Source organism: Plutella xylostella, chromosome 4, assembly GCF_932276165.1.
Source record: "Plutella xylostella chromosome 4, ilPluXylo3.1, whole genome shotgun sequence".
Lineage (NCBI taxonomy): Eukaryota > Metazoa > Arthropoda > Insecta > Lepidoptera > Plutellidae > Plutella > Plutella xylostella.
In genome coordinates, this window is record NC_063984.1 from 6,298,185 (window position 1) to 6,325,164 (window position 26,980).

The 26,980-nt window shown below is 34.5% G+C and overlaps 1 protein-coding gene across 1 annotated transcript in view; it reads left to right on the top strand.

The window, feature by feature from the left end:
- Window positions 1-2,676: 2,676 nt before the first annotated feature.
- LOC105386175 (trissin receptor) overlaps window positions 2,677-26,980 on the top strand; it is an 85,963-nt gene continuing 61,659 nt past the window's right edge. Inside the window, exon 1 of the mRNA XM_038120750.2 lies at window positions 2,677-2,883. The gene's annotated coding sequence lies outside the window, so the exon portion shown is untranslated. The remainder of the gene's footprint in view (window positions 2,884-26,980) is intronic.

The window sequence follows — 26,980 nt, forward strand, 5'->3', positions numbered from 1 at the left end:
CAGTATCTTAGGACCTACCATGTTTCTGGTTTACATAAACGACATCTCGGACTTTGTCCCAGCAGACGCACAACACTTCTGTTACGCAGATGACACTGCTGTGATCTTTAGCGATGCTACTTGGGATGGCGCATTTCAGAAGGCTGAAGCTGGCTTAACGAGTCTGGGCAAATACCTTAATAGAAACCTTCTAACCTTAAATACAGACAAGACAAAATACGTTACGTTTTACAAGACTCTTGCTTCGTGTCCACCAGATACAAATGGTATTAAAGTACATAGGTGCAACTTACAAAACAATTGCCTGTGCCCGGAGATTCAAAGTACAAACACCATCAAGTATCTTGGTATTAAGATTGATAACACCTTATCTTTCAAAGCACACATACACACTCTATCGGGGAAAGTCAGAAAACTTATCAATATAATGAAACTCTTAAGGCACTGTGCTAACAAGGACCTTCTGAAATATATTTACTTAGCACTATGCCAGTCAATCATAGGATATTGCTTGCGGATCTGGGGTGGGTCGGCCAAAACACACATGATGGAAATTGAACGCGCACAACGCTCAGTTTTAAAAGTAATGTTAGGTAAACCATTTCGCTATTCCACTAATAAACTATTCGATGAATGGCAACTTCTCAGTGTTCGTCGACTTTATATTCACTTAGTCACTATACGAGTTCACAAAACTCTACGAACAAGCCCGGACTACCCAGAAATAATAAAAAAACGTGTTTATAAAATACCTACTTCATCTGTTAGTACGTCTTTTGCGAGAAGACACAGCTATTTCCTATATCCACACATTTACAATAATGTCGCCAAAGAATGTTCTCTAAAACAATTATCTGTACACGAAGTGAAACTTAAGGTAAAGCGATGGTTACTAAGCCTAAATTATGATCAAACCGAGTCCATCATAACAATACAAACGTAGCGTTAAAACTATCGTGTACTATGTATTTTGCATGCTTTATGTATTTATGTATGTATTCATAAGGATATATATGTAAATCAATGTTATAACAATATTTATTTAACACACTGTCACTATCATAATATTATTACACACTACATTTTTATTTTATTTTTTATCACATGAAATAATGCAAAATCGCTTCCGCTTGTGACCAACATTGTCGTTCATAGCAATCAAATAGGAATAATTCTCGATCGCCACGACACAGGTTCGCCTAGTGTGGGATCATCGGTAAACTATGTGAACTTATTTAAATCTACCCTCTTTGTAACTTGCTCGTATTTGTCATTTATTTTATATATATTTTTTCTCGATGTACAATGTTACCGTAATAATTGCATGTTTGTGTATTAGTTTTAAGTTTTAATTCGTATATGAATAAATGAAAATTGAAAATTGAAAATTGATATACGACTGATATTTAAAAAAAAACCAATTAGTACGTTCAGCGTAATTAATTAATTTATAGCAGAATGTTAGGTATACAACTATACATAATAATATACAGCTGGATTACCACTGATTGACTCACTGTCATGATTGTTCTCCCAGAAGGAGTCATTTTTTGATATAAAAATGTTAACCTTGTGGACGAATAACCTTATGATTTGTAAATTGCAGCTATAGTCTAGAGTCTAGACCTACTGGGTCCTAGATATCAGACATTTAAATTACAATTGGCTAGGTTTCCGCCGACAAAATGGATCAGCATAATAATATATTCTAGCTATGGAGGAAATATCACAATGTATGTATATGTGATATGATAGGACTAATAGATGGCTACCTATAAGATTTTAATATAGGTTCAAGGTGCCATAGATTTTAATTTAAAAAAAAAAACATGCATACCGATGAATTGAGAACCTCTTCCTTTTTTCGGAAGTAAAAATCCACGCATTCCCTACATAAAGGGTCAGCTTGTTTGACAGATATATAAACGATCCACAAAATTATCCTATCCATAAGGGTTAGTTTTTACATTTTATGGCCCTAGAAATAGCCACGTAAACTGTCCACAGAGTTCACAGATTCTAAATAATATGGCCCCAACAAAGGGGGTGCCCAAGGGGGTAACTTGGGCTCAAAACCAACCAAAAGCATAATTTATTACTTGAGTATAATATTTTATTTAAAATAGATATCATCACTAAAACTTGTTATATGCCGGAGGGAATAATATATCCCAGAAAAATACTTTTACAATATTAGTTTTTTTACCTACATAAATCTTTCTTGTTGTTTTTTATTGCAGTTATGGATCTCAAGATGTAGCAGGTGTACCAACAAAAAAAACCATTACGTACATTTTTACGATGTGCTAAATGTTGATGGGTTGAATTCACCCCAACAAGTAGCTAGTATGTTGTAACTGAGCCATTCTGCTGCGTAGGTCCGAAATCCTTGGTGAAGATTAGGGAACGCTTGGTCCGCTTCAGGGGGTCACTCTTGCTTACGAAAAAAGAACTAACGAAAGCAGTCACACAATCTGTGCGTTAAATGCAATAAGATCCAGTTGTGATTCTTTACTAAGCTTAGTTTTCCCTAAGCTTCGCGGTGCTGCACCTTCCACAACCCTATCTCGTTGGATCAAGCATACCGATTGCATGACAGCTCTCGTTCGTAATTTCTCATAAGCTAGAGTGACCCCACAGTTTCAGCCGGAGTCGTTCAGTAATCGTTCAGGCCGGTCGCGACGCAGTCGTGGCTCGCGCACGCGTCACCGCGCGTTCACTCGCTACGAAACTTCTCGCGAGTTCAACCGAACCTCACTTCCTCTCTCGTGAAAACAAACAGTGAATTGAAGTGTGTGTCAGTTAACTCAGACGGAGGTGCTTTGACAAGTTGCCTAAGAAAGTTGGTCGGAAGAAAAGTCGTTCCGAAGTTCCTTAACTAAGGTAAGCTGAAACAGTGTATGAAACTTTTCAAATGCTTGTTGTTCCGTGATTTGATTTAGTGAAACAATTTATTTTCCGCTCCAAATGAGCTTTTGTGTGCTTTTCTTAAGGAAATTCATTAAAGGTGTTTACATAATTATGTATAAGGTGTTTACGAGTTTACTTTAGTTAGATTTGTTTACACAATGTTTAAAGAAATAAATTACAAACCACGGTTCATAACATTTTTGTGTAGAACTATCGAATTCTCTAATAAATAGTAAGGGTTTACAACAAGTGATCCTATAAGGGACTAGTAGTAAGAAGTCGTACATTATTTACCAAACAACAATCATAAATAACCAATTGAGATCTTACCTAAATAATTAGGCAACCAATTGTAAAAAAAAACTTTCCGTCATCACATCAAAAACTTAATTTTGTAAAAATTGGCTTTGTTCGAAGGCCTCTATTCTCTCAGCCAGGGATTGAGATGAGAAAAGCCTCTCACCTACCTATTTATAGCTCGCATCGCTAAAAGCGTAATCCATCTTAATCTGATGATAAGCTCCTTAGGATAATATCCCTGGTGAACTTTAACGACCGTAAATATATATTTTTTTATTGAAAGCATGTACTTATCTATATTTATATCTAAATATTGACGTGTAATGTCGAAAACCAGTGGCTCACATTTTTTAATTAAAAGTAAATTCAAATTATGTAGGTACGTAAGTAACAAATTTTTCTCAATATTAATGTTATAATGCGTAATAGTAGTAACTTGGAGTATTTTTGTAACGGTTTCACCACTGAAGAATATATAAAGCTTATCCGAGAATTAGTAAATTGATGACTTTAGGTCATAGCTCATTAGAGCCACCCGGCACCTACCCCGCACTGCCTCGTCGCACGTCGTCCACCCGTTATCGACAGGTGGTCCACGGATCGGATGGACATCGCGTTTATGAGTAATAAAATTAAACTCCAAATTGGGATTAGGATAGATTCGTGGTCGGCCTAGGTGCAGTTCCTTTTTCGTAAGCTAGAGGGCTCCCCTGGCCCCTCCTTGGTTCTAGATTCTACCGTCTCTGCACCAAAAGTCAGTCAGACATACTTCCTTTAGGAACCCGACGGACAGACGGTAGAGTGTGGTTTATAATATAATATCGTGACAGTGATGTATTAGCGTGCAGACTGCAGATGTTACCAGAAAGCGGACCGAGAAAAAGTAAAATAGTTAATGTTCTCTTTTTACCCTTTTTACCCGTAGTATTTTTTGCAACTTAAAATTGTTTGTTTTTGACAACATTTGTAAAGAAGTATAAACATACAACACAATAAACGTAAAAATAAACGGTCCTGATAAAGTTGTTAGTGCCAAACCGATAAGCAGCCAACCTATTCGTAAAGCTCAAACATTTATGCAAATTGTGATTATGGCGCTGCACAAAAGAAAATCAACTGCTTTTTTGGTTGAATTTAAACTTTTTAACCGACTTCGAAAAAAGGAGGAGGTTCTCAATTTGTCTGCATGTATTTTTTTTATATATGTTCACCGATTAGGGGTGGTCCCATTTTTTTTTCAGAATTTTATTCCACCCCCAAGGGTGGGTAAAGGGGTAAAAAAGGGTATGAATTTCCATTTTGGGTACTTCTAATGAAATTTAAAAAAATATATGATGGTGACCTTGAACTGATCTGATGATGGAAACGGAAGGCAGTCAAGGGAACTCCTCAACGGTATATAGCAACTACCTCGTGTTTAGGCTTGAATGATTCGTATTGACTAGTAGGTTTTATTGGTATCATTTGCATCTTAATTTTGATTGACAAATATTGCAAATAAACTGAAAACCATTAAATAAAATAAATAATTTAAAAAAATTCAAAAACCGACTTCAAAAAACCAAGAACAGTTCCTGCTTAGGTATATTTGTACTGTCACATGGAATTGGTGGTAGTGAAATCTTAAATTATTTCTTACTTTTTAGTGGTTTTTTGAAGTCGGTTTTTGAATATATTTTTTTTTACGTCTACGTTTTATCACAACTGTAACTGGGCAGTTCGTATTCTGCTACCAGTGTTGTAAATGTATCTACCAGCCCCCCTACTCTTGAAAGGCAATGTATTGCGTCTGTCTTGCGATCCCAACAACAAAAATCATAACTTTTCTTCAGAGGCGTTTCTCCAAAAAGTTTTTTAATGTTGAGAACGCAAGACAGACCCAATACATTGCCTTTCAAGAGTAGGGGGGCAGGTATGGAGGAAGTTATGGTGTAGTAAAAAATATGTAAACTGTGTCGTTAAAGTGGCAGATAGTGTTATCTCCCACTTTATTCATTCCACTGACTGCTACGTACTTTTGTACCTATTGTAGGTAGATAACATAATTTATATTAAGCATTAATACATGGCAGTCACTACAAAAGTCTACTCTTATTAATCCTAAGGTAACTCATGTCCTAAACATATTATACTACTTATACATATTGAAATTCATAGGTTTTCTATGTTTTCTATAGGTATGCTTCATCAACGGCTGCTCTAGGTCATGGCGCCATAGAAATTTGACCTTTCCTTTGGAAAGACTATCAAATACTTTTTAAGGGGATTACGAAACCTAAAATGCTAAAGTCGGTTTGATATACTTGATTAGATTGGAAAAACGGTTGCTTCTATCACTTTGAGAAAAATATATATTGTAGCAGAGGGTATACTCAACATGATATTTGCTTAGAAATTGGTGCAGGATTATAATAAGTATGTTAAAAGAAATTGCAAACAGACCATGTCTTTTGCCATTTTTCGACTTATTATGAAAAAACCCTCGAAATCAGAGGGCCCATTTTCATGGAATCTTATATGTATGTGTAGGTAATTAAATTCTTAACAAAGTTACCTTAAAGAGTTGGATTTAATGGACCAGAAGTCAACTTTTTTTGCAAAAAACTAATAAATTCCGGTTTAAAAATGATGACGCCGTGACAGATTTCAGATTTCTTCAGTCGTCGCCCTGGTTATTATTACTTATTTATTTATTTTCAAATACATACATAAATTACACAATATAAATCCGCCAAACTATAGACACATAGTTTGTTGGCGGAGAGAGCTCTCTTAAACATAAACATTAAATATCTACATTACCTGCTATATCTACCCATGTTAGTGACTCGACTTTATGGTGATAAATTCGCGACACTACATATAATATATAGTTACTTTAATTTAGTTAAGCTATGCAACATATTAATGACTACATTATATCTAAACAGTTCGAATTCATAATATACCTACATCATTCAGTTCTTTCTTAAACAAATCCAACATAATAGTTTTTAATTTTTGCTTTATGACAAATTTACTTAACTTTTTGGTTTCTTTTAACAATGGTATACTGTTAAATATTTTAGGCACTAAGTATTTTCGAATTCTTTGACCATAGTAGTTCTTATGTTTTGGTTGATAAAGTTTACCTTTTTGTCGGGAAAAATAATTTTGTACAACAAGTGTTTTATAATCATTACAATAATATTGTTCAATAGCTATACAGTAATTTACTTTGCTATGTACTGGTAATATTTTACAAAGAAGAAAGAGTTTTTCATATTCATTATTACAATTATTTTTAGTTCTTTTGTCTACTAAGTATTTTAACAGTCTAATTTGTAGTTCTTTAATTTGATCGAGATAGGTTTTAAATGTTCGGCCGTATGTACTTAATCCATAGTTCAGCAATGAGTCAGCAAGAGCGTAATAAACACTATATAAGGTGCTTCTATTTAATATTTTACTTAAGTGATAAAATTTACCCAATATTGTTCGGAGCCTGTTACAAACATCGTTAACATGTGATTTCCAGCTCATGTGGCTATCGATATATACACCTAGGTACTTATACTTGTCTACAAAATCAATTTTATTGCATTTACAGGTGAGTTTACCGTTATGCAAGCATTCATAAGTATGACCTAGAATGTTTATATCCGATTTATCAATATTTCTGGCTATTTTGTTATATGGAGAATATATATGCACACATTTGGTCTTGCTCAGGTTTATTATTATGCCATTGTCATGGGCCCATTTAGTAATGTTTTCAAAGTCTGATTGTATCTTGTCTATGACAGTTTGCAAATTTTTTGAGGAATATAGTAAGCAAGTATCATCCGCGTACATATATGTTTTGCAGTTTTCTACAACATTGCTGACACTGTTGACGTGCATGATGTATCCAACTGGGCCGTATACGGAACCAGTTGGTACACCTAGCTCGACCTCAGCCTCCGAACCCCTAGTACCATCGATGACTGTGGAAATAGTTCTGTTTGACAGGTAACTTCGAAACCACTGGTTAACTGGCCCTCTAATTCCACACTCATCCATCGCACGTAGCAGCAGGTCATGGTCAAGGGTATCGAATGCCTTTTTGAAGTCAATAAATAAGGCTATGACCTGCATACCACTGTTAAGGCTTTCATTCACATCATCCGCAAACTGTGCCAGCGCTGTGGATGTGCTTCGACCCTTCCTAAAGCCATGTTGCGTATCAGATATTATTTTATTATGCTCTAGAAATTCACTTATTTGCTGCATCATCACTTTCTCCATAATTTTGTTTACTACGGACAGTATAGCGATCGGTCTGTAATTCGAGTAATCGAGATGGCTACCCTGTTTATAAATAGGTCTAATAAGTGACTTTTTGAGTGTATCAGGGTAAACACCTTTTACGGCACACATATTTATGAAGTTAGCTAATATCTGGCTGATTTGACATTTTACATATTTTATATCCTGCACCCTACTTTGGTCGATGCCCGGAGCTTTGTTACATTGTAAATCATCGATTAGTTTTTCTACCTTACATGCACTAACCTTTCTAAACCTAAAAGATACATTACTCTGACTGGTGTATGAGTCACGATTCAAAAATTTACTATTACACTTGTGTTTAATTTTGCTTATTTCTTCTGTAAAAACATTAGAAAACTTACTACAAATATTATAAGTACTATCAGTTTTCCCCAAATATTTCAATATAACATTATCTATATTTCCTTTTGTTCTTCCTAACCATAAATTAATATTAGCCCAGATTTTTCTAAAGTCCCCATTACATTTAATAATTTCACCCTGTCTGTACTTATTCTTTTCCTTATCAATACATTTATTTACCTTATTTCTATATCTTGTATATACTAATCTCTTATTCATATTTGTTGGCGTCGATTTCCATATCCTAAATAATTCATCCCTTCTTTCTAACATAATGCCTAACTCCTTACTAACCCATGGCTGAGATAATCTTTTACTACTTACAGTTATGTCCTGTTTGCATTCCTCATAAATATTTCCAAAAATCCCTGACAATTTTTCATACAGCACTAATGGGCACTTAATCGACAATAATTCTGACCAATTCACTTCATCTAACTTATCTTTCACTAATTGATTATTTAGGACACTTTTCACTTTATTTACACCATAGCATGAGCTATATTCACTTGGCACTTCTGTGAAACTAGTTCCGATCATATGGTGGTCGGACATTTTGCACGTGAGCATGTGTGTGTCGATGCGCTGCGCGTGACGCGCGCGCACCCACACATGGTCGATGCACGAAGTCTCCAGCCGGCCGTCGACCACAGCTTCGCGCGTTATCTCTGTTGTTGGAATTCCGCACTGCAGGCCGCGTTCACACATCATGTTTTTGTACTTTGTGATAGTTGAATTGTGATTGTCTCCCAGCATGTTCAGATTGGTGTCCCCAATTATTAAGATATCTTCCGACGGAGGAATGCGCTTTAAGATTATGTTTAGCTCCTTAAGAAACCGTATCCTATTTGTTTTAGGTGGTCTATAAATTGCAAAAATATGCACCAATTCTTTTCCAGTTTTAAGTTTTCCATACATAAGTTCCGAGGCAGTGTTTTCAATAGGCTCTGCTGAGAAGTTAATTTTTTCCTTTGTATATATAGCTATACCTCCACCTTTTTTGTTTTTTCTCGTAGTAGCATGTAAATGATATCCTTTTATACTGTATAAAGGTAATTCTTCTGATTTTATATTAATTTCCGAAAGTATTATTATATCAACATTGTATTGACACTGCTGTAATAGTACTAACAATTCATTGAAGTTTTTTCTTAGCGATCGAATATTTAAGTGTACAATATTTATCATTTTATCATTTTCTTGTATATATTTACTCCAGTGTAACGTATTGTTGTATTTATTATACAATATATCGGTGTTTATGTGACTTATATCGTTGAATGTGGATGTTATTAATAATCATGTAGTGTGAACACACAGGTATTTATTATTTATTGCCCTCATTAAGCTTTTTTAGGTCATTTTCTGAGCGAATATTGTATATTTTTTTCTCGCTGTCACTCTTTTTAACTAAGATATTCGAGTTTTGAATCCAGATATACTTAAAAGTTGGTTTTAGCATGTTTTTAGTATTCCAGAACAGCTGGCGCATGGCTTTGGTCATATCCTCATTAATGAAAATTGGTTGTTGATTATCGTTGCCATATATTAATCCATTACTAAGCCTTACTTTACGTTTTTGAACCCATTGGTCACGGGCCGCTTTAGAGCGTAGTGTTACCAGAACTGGTCGCGGGCGTTTATCCTCGGGTTTTTGGTATCCTACCCTCTTTACATCTTCGACGTCCTCTGGTTTTAATTCAAGTTTTTTTGCAATGTTAGTGACTATATTCACTAAGTTCTCGCCTTCATACTTCTCCAATCCCACTATCTCAACATTTTTCTCCGTGTCTTTTTGTTCTAAGGCAGTAATTTTCTCCTCCAGGGCTTTATTACATTTTTCAAAGTAAATATTCTTTTGCTCCAGAGCAGTTAGCCTCTTTTCGGCTCCCTTTTTAAATTCTACCATCTCCTGATATTGTTCAGCATAAAAATCTACCGTAGCGGCCAATTCCTCCAAACGCTTCTCCATTTTAAAAATGATTTCCAGCTTCTTATTGACCTGATCCAATAGATTTTCGACCGTAACTTTATTGGGATCTACATCAATCCTTGGTGCCGCTGACTGCGGTTTTGGGCTGTTCTCCGCCCTGAGGCAGTCCTCACAAATCTCCTTCTGTGTAAATTGCTTTATATTTTTCACACATTTTTTATGATACACTGCATCACAAGAACCCTTGCACTTTATAATGTCGTCTTTTGATATTGAAACAAAGAGCTTACACTTTTTACACTGAACCATGTTGACTTTTAGCTAACTGCGTAGGCAAAGCAAAGCCAAAGCAATCCGTAACAGTAGGCAGCGATAGCCGGTAAGCGATATAAAGCAGCATATAAGCACACGTCCGCACACCGAGAGCGCTGGCGCGAATTGGTGGCGGCCTGTTAGGAGCGATACCCACGCCATTTTATTTTTAATCAAATATTTCACAAAAACTGATTAAATCAACAAATGATGACTGCAAATATTATAATACATATGCATTTGCTATGAAAAGTTAATTTTCTAAACATTTTAGATGGAGAAAAGCCTAAAATTCTTAGAAAACATTTCGCCTTTTCGATTTGTTTACATTTTTTACTATAGAGTTACAGATGCATAGATAAAGGTAAACATTACACATAATGACACTTATTAGATTCTCCGAATAAGAACTATACGGTCAATGCAGTATGCCAAAGCGCGAGCCTGTTTATATTCTGAGGGGTAATAATTTAACTATTTTATTTTAACGGTTGTGTATGCTAGGTAAGCTACACAATATACAGGGTGTTGAAAATTAAGTTCTCAATTTGTATTATTTGAAACCAAAAACCGTAATTTTTTATAATATATATTTTAAGATGTGGTAGTCTGTACACTAAAGGGTGTTCAAAAGAATAAGTACTTTTAAAAATTGAAGAACTAAAATGTACATATTTTTTTAAATCTATGAAGGTATTTAACAAGCTTTGCAAAAAAAGCGGTTAAGTGCGACTTTATCTACATATATACACACATACATACACTCTCACGCCTTGTACTAATGTACTCCCTTGCGGGGTAGGCAGAGGTGCATTGCTGCACCCACTTTTCGCCAGTGTTGTTTAAATCCCAATGTAATAGGGGGCGGGCCTATTGCCATTTTACGGGCACATCCAAGACCCGAGAACAAATATCTGTGTTTAAACAAAGATCTGGTCCAACCGGGAATCGAATCCGGGAACTTCGGCTCAGTAGTCAGGGTCAATAACTACTACGCCATACGGTCGTCTAGTATTAAAAAAAACTCATAAAAAATATGTATTTAACACAGCTTTTGAACTCCTGAAGGAAATAGAGGGGTGTTATAAGTTTAAAGGAAGGGCTGAACCAGTTTTTTTTTATTAGGGTTATAGGTAATGTACCTATATTTTTATTATTTTTTCAAATATGTAAATGTCATACCATTATTGAATTGCCATAAAATTACATATAGTTATAGTTATAGAAAAGGGCAGGGAAACCAGTGCCCATTCGCCACTGCAACCTAATAGATCTATTGTGACTCCCCTTGCCAGGTCAAATCTCACTCTACAGGCCCAGGTAAACCTGATATTACCTATATAGGATGTTGCAAAAAGATTATACTATGCCAACAGGGGGTGACTCAGGGAGTTATTCTGAACAACTTTTGTTCTACTAGTTTTGGAAATTCTCGAAAAATAAATTCGGTCTTTATAGTAAAAAGTCACGTGATCGAATAAGTTTCTTTGTAAAAGGTTTTATTTTGTGAATTTTCAAAATTGTTGAAGAAAAGTGGATCAGAATGACCCCTAAATCCACTTTTGGCTTAGCTTTATACCCATTTTGCAACACCTTGTATATCGTCAGCGTCACCTCAGATCGTAATCATCGTAACTCCTCGTGACCAACTTTAAGAGGAGACACATATACTGTTTTATTTGTAGTTCTAGTTGACATACTACCTACCTAAAGTTTTTTTTTAACTAGCCTAAAAAGGATTTGTTTAGACAGTCTATCTTCCTGTTCAACCGCAGCCTGAGTGCCAGTGACTCAATGACTGAAAGGAGGCCACATTAGTGCTCCTAAATAAATAAAGCAGGCCTGTAGATTATCTTTCCGTTGACCGACACATCTAACTGCTGTAAGAGCCTGACAAGCTCTTCGAACGAGTCATACCTCTGTAGTACGTGGTGGTACGGTCTCGACCTTTCGGACAGTCAGTTTGGCATCCGAAATGCGTGATCGATAGTGGGTACAATACTTTGCGTTCGTTCACTGTCGGAGCAGGATGAGAACTAGCTCTTAGCTTAAAAATAGTAACCGCGTTCCTAGAGGGCTGACATCCCAAGGATTCATTACGAAAAAATGGACAACATTTCATTTTTTTTACCCTACATTTTTATTAGCTATTCGGAAAGTTTATTAAAAATTAGAAGACCCGTATTTTTTTATTTTTCATGTACATTTCTTTTTCCATGTTATTTTTAACTTTAAAGTTTATTATTTTAAAACCGGAAGTGACGTCACATATTAGGCTCAATTTTGATTTAAGTCCTTTGCCTTAGTCTCGAAAAAAAAAACATAAATGACACTGACAACTGACAGGTGACATAAACTTTGTTTACGTGCCAACCAGCAAATGGGTCATTTTCAAATGACAAAAAAAGTGTGACATTGATAATTCTGATGATACAAAATACTTATCATGAAAAAATAATTTTACTAAGCATTCCAGTCAAGCATAATTGAAACACATGAATGCATAATATATTACTATTTTAAAATAAATATAATGTACTTACCCCAATTTTTTTAGCTATGTAGGCGGTGGCATGCTCTGGGACATATTATATAGCGGGTCATCTATTAATGCGTACTAACCATTTTATATACGATCAATAAAAAAAAAGTCAAAAAGTGTCGGAACAGAATTTATGAAAATGACCCAAATAAACAACAAAACGTCACGATAAAACGTCAACGTCAATCAAAAATGACAGTGACAGTTACTTTTTTTTTCATCGATAGGCTTTGAGCAACAAAATTCATCGCACCTAATGCATGACGTCTTCAGCACTTTCTGACTATTTTATGAATTTCTCCAAAATGATACATCCAAAAATATTTTTTTCGTGGCCTTTATAGCTAAATCTCGAAATGGTTTCCGATTTATAGCAGCTTTAGTTTTTTGAAATGTTGTCCATTGCTGGAGCTGTGCTCGCCATGCAGTGCATGGGCTACTTAGGAATCTGGGAGGCTGTTGCAAAGGAGTCCGTTGCCTCTATACGGTACGGGTGCCGTGCGATTTATGGCCCTTCCAGGAGCACCTGTTTTGTCGAGTCGAAGATAATGGCTCGTATTCGACGCAACCTGCAGTACTGGTGGGATTGGTTGGAGGTCTGGACAGCACGTAGCTGCAGCAGCCGTCATGCCGTCATTCGACGCATAGATGCAAAAAAAAGTTGAAATTCATGTTAATAATTAGATTTTAATTTTACAATATTGCAAAAAAAAAATATTAACATTGTTGAGTATGTTATTTTATTTTAGTAAAGTAGTAATAAAAACAAAGGCTTATTGCATAGTTTTCGTTCACGCTCGCCTACATCGCACGTTTTATTTGAGAATAAAGGAAATTACTAAATTTTCTTGTTTAAAAATCACGGTTTCTGGTTTAGAGGAAAACAAATTGTAAAATGCGGAATACAGTTTTTTTTTCTAATAAAGAGTAAAACAAAACATGTAAATTCAAAAAACGTTTCTATTGACACTAGGGCATACAATACAGCAATACCGGGAACCCGGAAAAAAATTAAGTATTTTTCAATACCAGTATTGAAAGTTAATACCGGTATTGAAGTAATACCGGAATCGGACTTTTTAGGCTATAAATAAAGCGATTAAGGTATAGTTAGCCTTGTGTTCTTATATACTATGAAAGCGCACTTGTTTCCAATAGTTTAATGTAGTTTTTGGCCGTTGGAAATCTACTGTTGCCCATGCGTAAACCGACACCAAATTTTTTTTTTCAAATCTATCATTTTAACTCTAATACTCAATTGTCGTAGAAATCTTTATCTATAATTACAGAATTTGATTGCCTTTTCTTGTTTAATTTTGGCCTATAGTCCTTTAAACACAATATTTGCCATTTATAACAACAAGAAAGTCTAATACCGGTATTAGTACCGGAATCCCGAAGTAGTAATACCGAAACTCAATACCGGTATTGAAAATTATTCCGGTATTGCATGCCCTAATTGACACCAACTGACACTAATTGACTTTTCGCCGAGAAAAGTGGAGTTACAATGTTTGCGATCTAAAGTGATTGTAGAATAATTAGAACTATCTATTTTTTTTCAGTTCACCTGGTGTTGACTGAAATTGTAATTAGGTACTGACTCCTTGACTTGAAAATAACTTTTTTTATAATCGTTATTACAAAACCGCACCCAGACCACCCCATATCACCACCTTTGCCAGCTACGTAACCTTTTGGGACACCCTGTATATGCAGAGTTCTGAAAACTACTGTTCTGCTTTTAAAACACCAAAATAAAACAGGTCGTCTAACTAAAAGGTCACGTGACCAAAAAAAAATATATGGAGAAGCGTTTTTTTTTTCACGAATATAAAAAAATACGTAGGATAAAAGTTATTCAGAGTAACGCCCTTTCGGCTAACTATACTTTTTTTAATACAACACCCTGTAGTCCCTCTTATATTAAAATCTGCCCCCCAAGTGAGGCTATACTTAATTCGCGAAAAAAAAAACGCGAATTTTTACATTCTGATTTCATTTCCAGGGTTTTAGACATAACATCAATAACATGCTGCACACGTAGGTTTCGGCTTAGTTTAGTATACCCTTTTTGCAACAACCTGTATAAATATCGGCACGGGCACGACTTTTTATAATTAATGATTAAATATTAAAAATACTTTCAAATAAAAATAAATATTTTCGTATCACTTACAAAACAATATTACTTACTTAGTATATGTTTAACAAAGTGGCATGTCTTCACTTTAATGTTTTCGAGTACTATGTTAAAATTTCATGTCATTGTCCGGAGAACGAACGCTCAATCAACGCTCAACCCCCCTCACTAGATTTGACAGATTCTGATTTTCTTCTAGCTTTAGTAACAGCCTTAAGGTTGAAACATTAACTGCCATGTAACCAACCGCATTTTCCAGTTTAAGTTTGTACTTCAAAAAAACACCTTCATGAACAACAAAATTATGATTGCTGTTAAAAATATTGAAGTGCATATTTATTGTGTACCTAAGTACTTAAGTAAAGTTTAAATTCATAAATTTCCATACCAAATATTAATAAATTTCATAAATTTTGTAAAATACGTAAATTCGGAATATTTACAAAAGCACAATTTAAAAACAGTTCACAGTTCTCCACTTTAGGTAAAACAATCAAGTTGATTCGTACTAATAGTCCTGGTGTAATGAAATCGGTAACAAAAAGAAATTTTGCTTACAAAATCCTTTCAAATATTTTTTTGGTTCATTACAAAGAGGCATCAAAAGAGTTTGTCTTTGTAGTTCCAATAAAAAAATCTTTTCATTTCTTTATATTAAATCTGATAGGATTTTGTGTTGAAAATTAAACTTTTCTTTAGAAAAGAATATTTTACATTCAAATTAATATTCATATTCAGGTAAATGGAAAACAAGATATTTTTATTTTATTTACACTAGCGTTACTTACCAAGTAATACGATTCTTACGGGTCCTATTTTACAAAATTTTATTCTGTGTTTTAATTAAAAAATAAAATATTATAAAATTTTATTTTATTCTGTACCTACCTTATAGGTAACTAAGTGTAATGTAATTACCAAGTTTCACAAGATGTAGAGCTGTTAATTATGAAAACATTCAAATACAATTAAATATAAGTATAACTAGTCAACACATCGTACTAAAATAATAACAAAATAATGTACTATGCTATCATATTTAAAGTTTAAATTAATGAGATCATTAAATTCTAAATACTTACTTACTATGGATTATGAATAAAGCCATCATGATGTTTGCAGGTATTTTATTATGTAGTCGTATTGTATAATATAGCCAGCTAAAACATAACATATTATGGAAACAACAACATTCAATGGCATTATTTAAAGTAATAAATTAGATTGCAGTAGTGACCAGACAGTAGTCGTTAGTTCGACACAATCGTAAGAACGCCAGAGCCCTTAGGATATATTTTCATCGTGAACGTGAAGTTAAATTAAATTAATATTAATCCAGCATTAAATTATATAAATTATTCCAGCTTTATATATTACTAGCTGTTCCCGCGCGCTTCGCTTCGCCTTAAAAAGTTTTCCCGTGGCAATTCCGGGATAAAAGGTTGCCTATGTTCTTTCCCAGGGTCTAGATCGTATGTATACCAAATTTCATTCAAATCCGTTCAGTAGTTTTGGCGTGAAAGAGTAACAGACAGACAGACAGACAGACAGGCAGACAGAAAGACAGACAGACACAGTTACTTTCGCATTTATGATATTAGTTAGGATTAGGATAATATGAACAGCGCCCCTGGCGGTTGGTAGTAGAACTAAATTTTTCCTACAAAATGCATCGAGTAATTTTACTTCACGTTCACGATGAAAATTTATGGTACGTGCTCAGTTAGGTTTAAGTTAAGGTATATATAGTGTGAGAACACTGCCCCGCTTTGATAAAATATATACCTAAAAGTTCATTAGAAAAATTCATCATACTGCTGAAAAGTTTCACTGTTAAAACCTCACTTGTTTTGGTACTTTATGTATGAATGTTCATTTTCATAAACAATATAATTCATAAAGTTACATAACATCAGCACGTAAAAAAATACTCTGGTAACCTATAAGTAGGTAAGTCCCTATGTCATATGAAAAACTTTTAACGAGTAGGTAATTTTGTTTTTCATTTTCCTCGTTATTTTGGTAGGGTTATTGTGTTGATACTTCAAACCTACCATATAAAATGGATCGTTGACTTCATCCTTACGTACGTAAATGAAACGGTCAAAACTTATATATAACATTAAATTTTATATATATATCCTTACTGAAAATAAAATATAACATATACTTACCTGTAAAAACCTGTAGGATACAGCTTCCGTAGACAAAATGATACGATAAGAAAAATAATCTAATAATAAAAAAAAATCAGCGCTCGCTAGTGTAAGTATATAGGTACATCTCGTTCATTTGGCACCACCGTGGTACATCCTATATTTAAAATTAATCTAAGTAGGTATAAAAATTACTTATTATATGATATATACCTTAAATATACTTTTATTTGATTATTTTGTATGTCAGCTACATAGACAGCCTGCGGTCGAAGATATGATCAAAGTCCGTGAATATGAATTTACACAATGTTTATTACACGTGTTGGGGGGATCAGGTTGCGGTTTGTCTGGTTAATGAGTGGTCCAAACGCAAATGGTGGATTAACCTGAGTCCTGTCGCATGACATGACACACCCATAAATCACAGATTACAATTATTTTGGTAACTTCAGCCTCTGATTATTTTGGAAACAGGCGTGGCTGATGGATGCCGCAGTCTAAGGTCAAGAGGTCTGCCACTGCTGAAATAACCTAAACAACGTTTAAAGGCCCCGACGCCCAACACGACATTGAACACTATACAATTCGTATAGCTTTTGAACAGCCAAGCCGATTTTGATTAAGTATACATACTTCTTCACACGTAGGCATGGCCTCGCCGAAGTTATTTGTTAGTTTCTTAATGTTTCCAATAAATGGGTAATTTAGGCGTTGTTCCCTTCTAAGAGCTCTTTAAACAAAGGTCAATGTTTTAGTAATCAATGATGTTGATCCCCAGTCTGCATCAGATAGGGAGACGAATCGGACAATACGATGAACTACACTCGAATCACTGTAGACGGGTTAAAACGGCTTAGTGCCAATTTCTCCATAGTCGGTTAGAGCATAACCAGGTAGTAGTGGTTGACTTTTGACGCATCTGTCAAGAATTTTATATGGAGATGACGTATAATTGATGAACGGTCCCTGGTCGGTTAGATAACCGACAATGGAGAAATTGGCACTTAGTATAGGATTATGTTTCACGGTATTCACGAATGTCAATGTTAAAAGACATGAAAACGTCATGTTTGACATTCATCGATGCGCCTATGAGGCCGAAGTTATTAATTTTCATCCATTTGGTCAAAGGAAGAGGCCTACCATGTTTTTTTTACAGCATCAACTAGCAGGAGTGAATTTCAAACAAGAGAAGCGCTGATATTTAAATTCCAAGGGATGTCCTATTAAAGGTTTAAGATTATGCGGGTACGTTACCCATTGAACTACTTACCAAATATTAAATGTTTGTATGTGGCTGTACCCTTATCTCAAGAATTACCGCATAAAATATACTAAAGTAAAATTAAATTTAGAAGATTGGAACTTGAAGCACTTCTAAAACCAAGTGATATTCAACATTAAAGTTCCGTTATAAGGTACTTATAATGGAAGATTTTGTTTTTCGCATCTAGCTGAGCGAAGTTTTAAGGAAAATTAATTGTTTCGAAAATTGAAAATGAATATTACCAAAGTACAAAATAATCTTCAGAAATTCGGATTTATAAAATGTGTGTTGTTTTTAATTATTGAACGAAGTATATACCTATTACCTACTCGCTGAATGTTATAGAATCTTAAGGCACTAACAGTTTTCAGAAATATCGTTTATAGCTTACTTACTTATTTAAAAAAAAGGAACTGAGTTACGATTCCGCTGTATTTAAAAATTAAATACACTTTAATTTGTTCAATTAAGCATTCAACTCATTACCATAATCGAGTTATAAATTTAAATGTACAAGTTCAATCAAACCGTCAATAGTTGTCAACAGTCATCATCACTGGCAGCACAGAGTGTAACTACTATACAATATTGTGTGTAATAACTTTGTATTGGGTTTCGCAAACAGATGCCTAACCTGTGTATTAACAGTGCTTGCCATAACAGAACTCGTAAAGCATTCCTTGTCAATACCTCCCCAAGGAAGACCAATAACATAACACTAATTAAACTTGCCTTTACCTTGACGAAGCACTTCTAACATTCAACTAGAACTAAGTAAGTAAGTACGGTTAACAACAAAGATAAGATTTAAAACCCTAAACACTTTCACATTGTGATCTATACTAAGTGATAGGTATAAAGTTTACTATCAATAAAAATTAAATTCACGCGAAGCTTATCGGGAACGTAAATGTTCCGGAGTTCAAAATACGTCATAAGTTAGGCGCATAACAAATATCTGTAGTTTTGAACTGCCATTTATAGCAAAGAAGACTAAATTCTTAACGAGAACGCGCAAGTTGTACGAAACGAGCCAAAGTTGCTGCGGTTCCAAATATAAAATCAAGCATTTTACAGGGCTAACTTTAAAGTTATCTTTTAAGAACACAACGTAGTTTAATAACACAACTGTTATGTAGTTAATCCTTACAAAACGTTGTTTTTTATTTTAGTTTATTAGTAGAACTATAATATTTCATTGCTTGTGAGTGTATATTGATGGGTTTGTTTTAGCATTTTCAAAGCCATCATACGTACAAAAAATATAAAACAGAATAGAATATTACTTTATTTTATTGATACCAAAAACAAAATATAAAACAATTTAGACAGTGGAAATTACAGTGTTAATGTACTTCTACTGGTCCATTGCACCAATAAATAGGGTAAGCGCGGTCTAACCTGGCGCTCGATAAATAAATCTTGCCGGACGAAAGGTTTTTCGGATTTGGGTAGTTCAGTCACGAACCAGGAAGACACCTCTCTCTTTACGCTTATCTTCCGTTCTTTTAGCGTCCGACTGTTTAAAGTGCCGATAGCCGCAGCTGCACCGAATACCAAGCTTCGCCTTAAATAAATTTAAGAAAGGTAGTGGGTTTAAAAAATAGAATGGAGATTAAAAGCTCCATTCCGGTACTCCGAGAATTTTACGGTTTCGCAAGTGATGGTAATTTCTGCGGCAAATTGGTAACGTCGAGCTACTCGTACTACAGAATTCGCGTACATATAGATATTCTATTTACGTAAGCATCAAAGAAAGGTTTTGAATACGATGATACTCTTGACTTGATATGTCGAAATTATAATGAAAGTAAAGATCAGTTATTGAAACTGGCAGTTACTTAGACCTTTTATATTATGCTTGTAAATCTTCTACAGTAGGTATGTTAAATAATACCTAATCTTCATATGTTTGTTACAGACATATTAGTTTGAGTACTGACTTATAGTCAATCTATTAAATATAGGTATCTTAGCCCATAAATAGTCAATAAGTTCCTATCTCCCTTGTTCACAACATCATTTACAGGCTAAATTACCCTTTTAATTCTGTGCACCCTATTCTTTAACTTTGTAAAAATGCTTACGGAATTTTGCAGATTTGTTTACGTGATTTGTGTACTTTTTTGAATTTAAAGATTTATTTTTATTTAAAGATTTATTTTTATTTAAAGATTTATTTATTTCACCAAAAACATACGTACAAAGTAAAAAAAGAAATTTGTTTTATGTAAAACAAAATAAAATTACTTATTACTTTGTAAAGTAATGCTAGCAAGAAAAACAATAAATTCTATAATTTTTGTGCACAACAGCTCTGTATTATTTTAAAGTTTCTGTACCTAAAGTGTAAAACTATAAACCTTATAGTAACTTTTTTGTTAATGTGCTTATTCGTTCGTCCTCCTGTCTGTCTGATTGTGTGAGAGTCGTGCGTTCTCCAAAATTTCATCCTGTGTTGAGTGACAGAAGACAGAGTTGCTAGGTGGCTACTGGGTGGTTCCATATTAAATTATCATTTCATAAAATTATTCGTTCACGGGGCATTATTTGATTATGCCCAATTTATGGTTCAGCTGAAAGAAGTTATTAGTTCTAAACATGGTTAAAAAGTTAAAACTTAGTAGGTACCGATCGTAAAATCAAGTTCTATTTTCTGAACTGAAACTATAAAAAGATAATAGAACTTACAAACTTTTGTAAAACATTTTTAATTTGGCACGTTGACGTTTAATAAATATGGAAAATCTTACTTATACTGGGACATTTACGTTCAGAAAAGGTGTAATTTACGATTGTGTTCGCACTTCGCAGCAATAGGACTACTGGTTTGGGTCAATTTATCAGTCGGAAAAAACAAGGCCGGGAAACCGACAAATTCATGTTATGTAAGTAGAGAATACACAGATAAATATTCTTTAAGTAAGGTACATACAAATTAAAAATCACATAAACAGTGATAAAAATTTAGGTAGGTTACATAAGGGAATACTTAATTGGATGGTCTTTTTTTGACAAAAATACAATTAAAACCAATATTCCTAAAAATTTTGAACGTATTATGTAATCAAAATGTAATTCACGTGGGTTTCAACAGTGTTCCGTCACGCTATTTCATAATAAATATAGCTTTTAACACATTGCCCGTCAATGTCTGAACCTAGTTGAAGATTTTCGAAGTGGGTCTAGGTACTTGTAAAGCCTTCTTCTTGGAAAAGGTTCTTCGGATTAAGTTAAACAGCTCTAGGTCTTAAGATTTAATTATGTCGACCAAAGTTTAGCCAGAAATTCGCAAATAATTGTCCCAACAATTTAGAAGTAGGTTGTAGTAAGCAATTTTACCAATAGGTAAGTAATTGCGGCAATAAATAAATAATTAATACCTATCATGACCAGTTTCTTGTATGATTAATAAATATTTAAGTACTTTTACGTTTCTTTCGCCATTTCTTCTCCTCCTGGTAGACTAATCATCTTGACAATCAACAAAGAATTGTACAATTTTACGTTGAATAAATGATATTCTATTCTAATCGTGAAACCAGCCGAAACAATCACACCGCGGTAACTTTACGTTCCCGGTTGTTCACCGTTCACCGGCTGTCTGTCTATGACTAGTTTGATCGTTCCATATCTAATCAGATTAAGTTAAGACTAAGTAATGAAAATAATGTAATGAGCTTTACTTGAGGGCTTTTGCCATTTTCTGAAACTATTAATACTTTACTAGGTAAGTACTACTTAATTAATTTGATACATTGGCATTAACAATTCATTGATTCATGAATTAAACAAGTGCAAAAATAAAACTTTATTGCAGGCCGCACAATGCATCGTAATGGTAACCGTAAAAAAAATCAAGATAAGTACATGTTAAGTAAGTAGGTACATAGTACAAAAGAAAACACCACATCATACACTAACACAATTCTATGCAACATATACAGTAAGTAGAGTGAGGTCACCAGTAGACTTTGATGACTGTCCCTCAAAACGGACGTGTGACATTCCACGTGGAATGCTAAAATTTCCCAGAAGTCCACATACCTCTACCAAATTTGTGTAGTGTAGGTAGGAACATCATAATACTTATTTGTTTTATCACGGTAATACAGACAAGGAGCCAGCGTGATATACAAAACAAAGCGAGAGAAAATAATAACCTTGCCTAGAATGTTACCTATATTATTATTCGTCCATTGATAATAAACTAATTATAGCCAATATAAAAGGTAAGTTAATACCTACTGTATGAGACATTACTTGTGTTCGCCACGCAAACCGTGAAGAAAGGAGAATAGAACATCGTGTTCACAACGCAGTCCAAATAATCTGTCTGTGGTTATTTAGTACCTACCTATAGTTACTTTACAAAGACAAAAAAAGATTTTAAATCCTTGACGAAAATTATTATCTTGACTGACCATTTCGTTTTGCAATATACAAATCGGTAGTTATTCCAGTAATGCCATGGACCAGGAGGAGAGAAGGTCCATTTTCAATAAAGTAATAATTTTAAATATGTTTTTTTGTTGTGGCAAAAATTAAAATGTTCATCATCCGTGTTTACTCTCATTCGGACGAAATGGCTATCGAGCGGGTGACACGGATGTGTTTTATTATTACTTTCAAATTAAAAAAGGTTTTGGAAGTCTCTCGGTTTTTTGCAGTCTGTGTTATTTACTTGAAGGTATGTCAATGGTTTTGGGTTTTAATAGTTATTAAGGTATTCAGTAGTCTTTATTAGTCTGTATTATCTGAATGGGCTTGTTATGGGCTGGTCCATCTACCTTCGAGCTAGATTTTCAAAACTTCTTAGGGTTCCACAAAAAAAGGTAAACAAAATAGTTTCGTAGTGAAAAGTATTCGGGAGCCGCTGGTGTACAGGATAGGGTTGATGAGGACTCCTTTTCTTCATAATGTGGAAGTATTTCAATTCCTATTCCGTTACTGCTTATCCATAAATAAAATAAGTACCTCATACTCATACATCAAAATCTATCTAGCCGTTTAGGCTACAGGAGGTAACAAAGAAACATACAAACATACAATCGAAAAACATTACCCTCCTCCTTCGGTAGTCAGGTAAAAATACATAAATATCACGCTAGTTTATAGCTAGTATCACTACTCACACTTGCGTCCCTAGGAAGAATTTCATTCTTTCAACTTTTTTTTTTCATTATGCCAATAAATGATAATGATGACATACATAACTCAATAGAGTTGTAGTTAGCGCAGCCTTGAACCTAAGACTTGGAAACGGGAGTATTAGCTCAGGACGTTGATGAGGGTAAATGAGATTCCTCATCGCAAGTCACATTCGAAGTGATTTTCGTTGGCCACGTGGGCCGCGGGTACATAGTTCTCGGAACTAACTCCGTCGTCCGATGAATTTCGTTGCGGGCGGACGTGTTTTGTGCTGATTATCTTAAAATTATCATAAGCGCCAAAATCATTAATATCTAAGTGACCACAATTACCGGGGCAAACAATTAATTTTCCCGTGTCAATCAGCGAAACAAGCTCTAAACATCTCAGCGGGCGGCAGCGGTCAGCGGGCTGCTCTTCACCCCCTCGGGTGAAAGAGGCAGTTGCTATTTTTGATCTCCCTCATACACGGCGTACCGGAGCTCGGAGCGGCAAATCGTAAGCACCTTATTTTCTAAGCAATAAGACATAATCAACAAATCAATATGATGAGCCGTACTCCGCCATATGAACCATGCCTACAGCACGCTCAATCGCAGCCCAATCTTGCGCATACAGAGCACCCTGAACTAGCAGATGAATATGTTAAAAGTTCACAACTAATAACAGTGAGGAAAAGAAAACAACCGGAATGCTGTGATGTTGGTCAATCCTTATCTCTGTTTCGAACAGAAATGATGGATTCTTTCAAGGAGTTTTTTAAATCTCAAAATGACAGCTTAAGTAAACTTTGTGATAATGTGGCCATCATACGGAACGAAATCACCGAGATTAAAATAGCAAACGAAACGTTGTCTCAAGAACAGAACAACATTAAAGCTGAAATCACGGATCTAAAAAAACAGTCGGAGTTAAACGAAACTAAGATTTTATCCCTAGAAACTGATTTACAACTACTTAAGAAACCAGTTCTATCTTCATTACCATCCATAAATCAAAAAAACTACGAAGGACTAGTAAGTGAATGTCAGGACAGACTACAGAGGGAAAAAAATATATTGGTTACGGGAATTAACGAACCGAAGAACGAGGACTCTGCTAGCAGGCGATCAAGAGACAAAATCGAAGTCATGGCACTCATTAGAACTATATTTGCCGACTGCCCAGAGCCTACATTGGTTCACCGTATTGGTAAATATTCTGCTGATAAAATTCGACCACTAAAAGTTCACTTTGATTCAAATACTACTGCTAAGAACATACTACGCCAAAAAAACAAGCTGGGACCAAAAAACAAAATTTTTTCGGACCAAACACCTGGACAGCGACGTTATTTTAATGAAGTAAAGGATGAACTGAAAGTACGTCAAGCAGGCGGAGAAGAGCATCTTATAATAAAGTACATAAAAGGAATACCCACAGTCACTAAAGAAGTTCCAAAAAACTCCAACTGAATGCAAGCAGCAACGTTACATCAGGTACCACCGAAGAAGATGCCACTATTACCTATAAAATATTCGACGACTATCAAAGCGTCACAACTTGTTCTTCGTCCTTAAGACTGTTTTATGCTAATGTTCGTAGTATAGTAAAACCTGGTAAATTAGACGAGTTAAAATGTATTCTAAAGTCCATTCCAAGTACTGTTCATATAATATTGCTTACTGAAACTTGGATTAAATCACAGGCTGACGTAATATCATCAGAAATAGAAAACTATCATCATTATTATAATTTCAGAAATGATCGTATAGGTGGCGGTGTATCAATATATGTACACAATAGTTTGAATCACAACCTAATAGAAGATCATTACGTAGGAGGCAATAACTATTTGTGGATTCACCTTCAAAAATACTGTATAGATATAGGGGTAGTATATAAACCGGGGGATACCAAGCCCAACGAATTTTTAGAAGTATACGAAAATCAATTACAGAAGACAAAAAGGGCACTTATCTTTGGAGACTTTAACTTTGATTTGCTAAAACCAGACAAAACTACAATAAAATATAAAGAAACATTAAAAGGGGCCGGATTTAAAATACTAAATAAAATCGATAAGCTATACTGTACACGAGATTCGACATCATGTAAAACAATCCTTGATCACTCATGTTCTAACCTTAAAAATGAAAAGTTCTTATTTTCTATTATAGATTCCCCATTAGCAGATCACAAACAAATCTATTTGGAACTTAAAAAGTTCGTAAATGAAAAAAGACAAAAACTTCAATACAGTGCTATTGACTACAGTAAATTGTTTAAAAGCGTGGAGTCATCAATAAATACATTAGAATCAGAAAATTATGAAGACCTGAACAATTACATAAAGGATAAAATATGTGAAAATAAAGTCGACAAAATTAAATATTTAAATCAACCGCAAGACGACTGGATAGACAAAACAATTATGAATGGCATTCGTGAAAGAAACGAGCTATGGCGAAAACTAAAACAATACCCAAAGAATACTAATCTTCACACAGATTTTATAAATAAAAGAAATTGGTTAAGTAAAACTATTAAAAAAACTAAACACCTATTTTACAAAAAAGCCTTCAACAAATGTATTAATAAACCAAAAAAGATGTGGAGTTTAATAAACGAGTTAACAAAAAATAAACAAAAACGGAATAGCATACCGGCAAAGATCATCGTGGATGGTAAAGAGATAACAAACGAAAAAGAAATATGTGACTGCTTTAATAATTACTTTTCTACGATTGGTTCTACCCTAGCTAATCAAATCCCACCTAAATTTCATAATAACAACATAAATATTATAACTAATGGGTCGACTAACACCACTAAACTAAGCAAAATTGAATCATGTACAACATCGGAAATTAACAAAATTATAGACAAACTAGACCCTAACACAAGTACTGGAATTGATGGCATAAGCGCTAAAAGCATAAAATGTATTAAAAAATTGGTACTAGTTAAACTAACTAGGTGTTTAAACAACTGCCTTGAGGAAAGTCGCTTTCCTGAATGCATGAAACTAGCAAAAGTAGTTCCTATTTTCAAATCTGGAAATAAGTCAACACCCGGTGATTACCGTCCAGTGTCAGTTTTACCCATGCCATCTAAAATCTTAGAAAGGGTTTTATATAATCGTCTGGAATCACATCTTATTAAAATTAACTTCCTGTCTAACAAACAATACGGTTTCAGACCAAAATCTAATACCCTTTCTGCTACAGTAGACCTCGTCACGGAAATAAAACTTAATATAGATAATAAAAAAATTGCACTGGGTGTTTTTATCGATCTAAAAAAGGCATTCGATACTGTAAGCCACTCAATTTTACTACAAAAACTAAACAGTATTGGCATAGTTGGCAACGCCCATAAAATATTCGAATCATACCTAAATAATCGGCAACAATTAGTTAAATTTGGTTCTGTTGAGAGTGCTTCCCAGCCGGTTGATTTCGGTGTGCCACAGGGATCCATACTGGGACCCTTGTTATTCCTGATATACGTAAATAATATAAACACAATAGGATTACATGGTAAGATCGCCCTATACGCAGACGACACATGCTTATTCTACTTTGGCCACAGCATCCAACAATTAATAACGCAGGCTCAGGAAGACTTA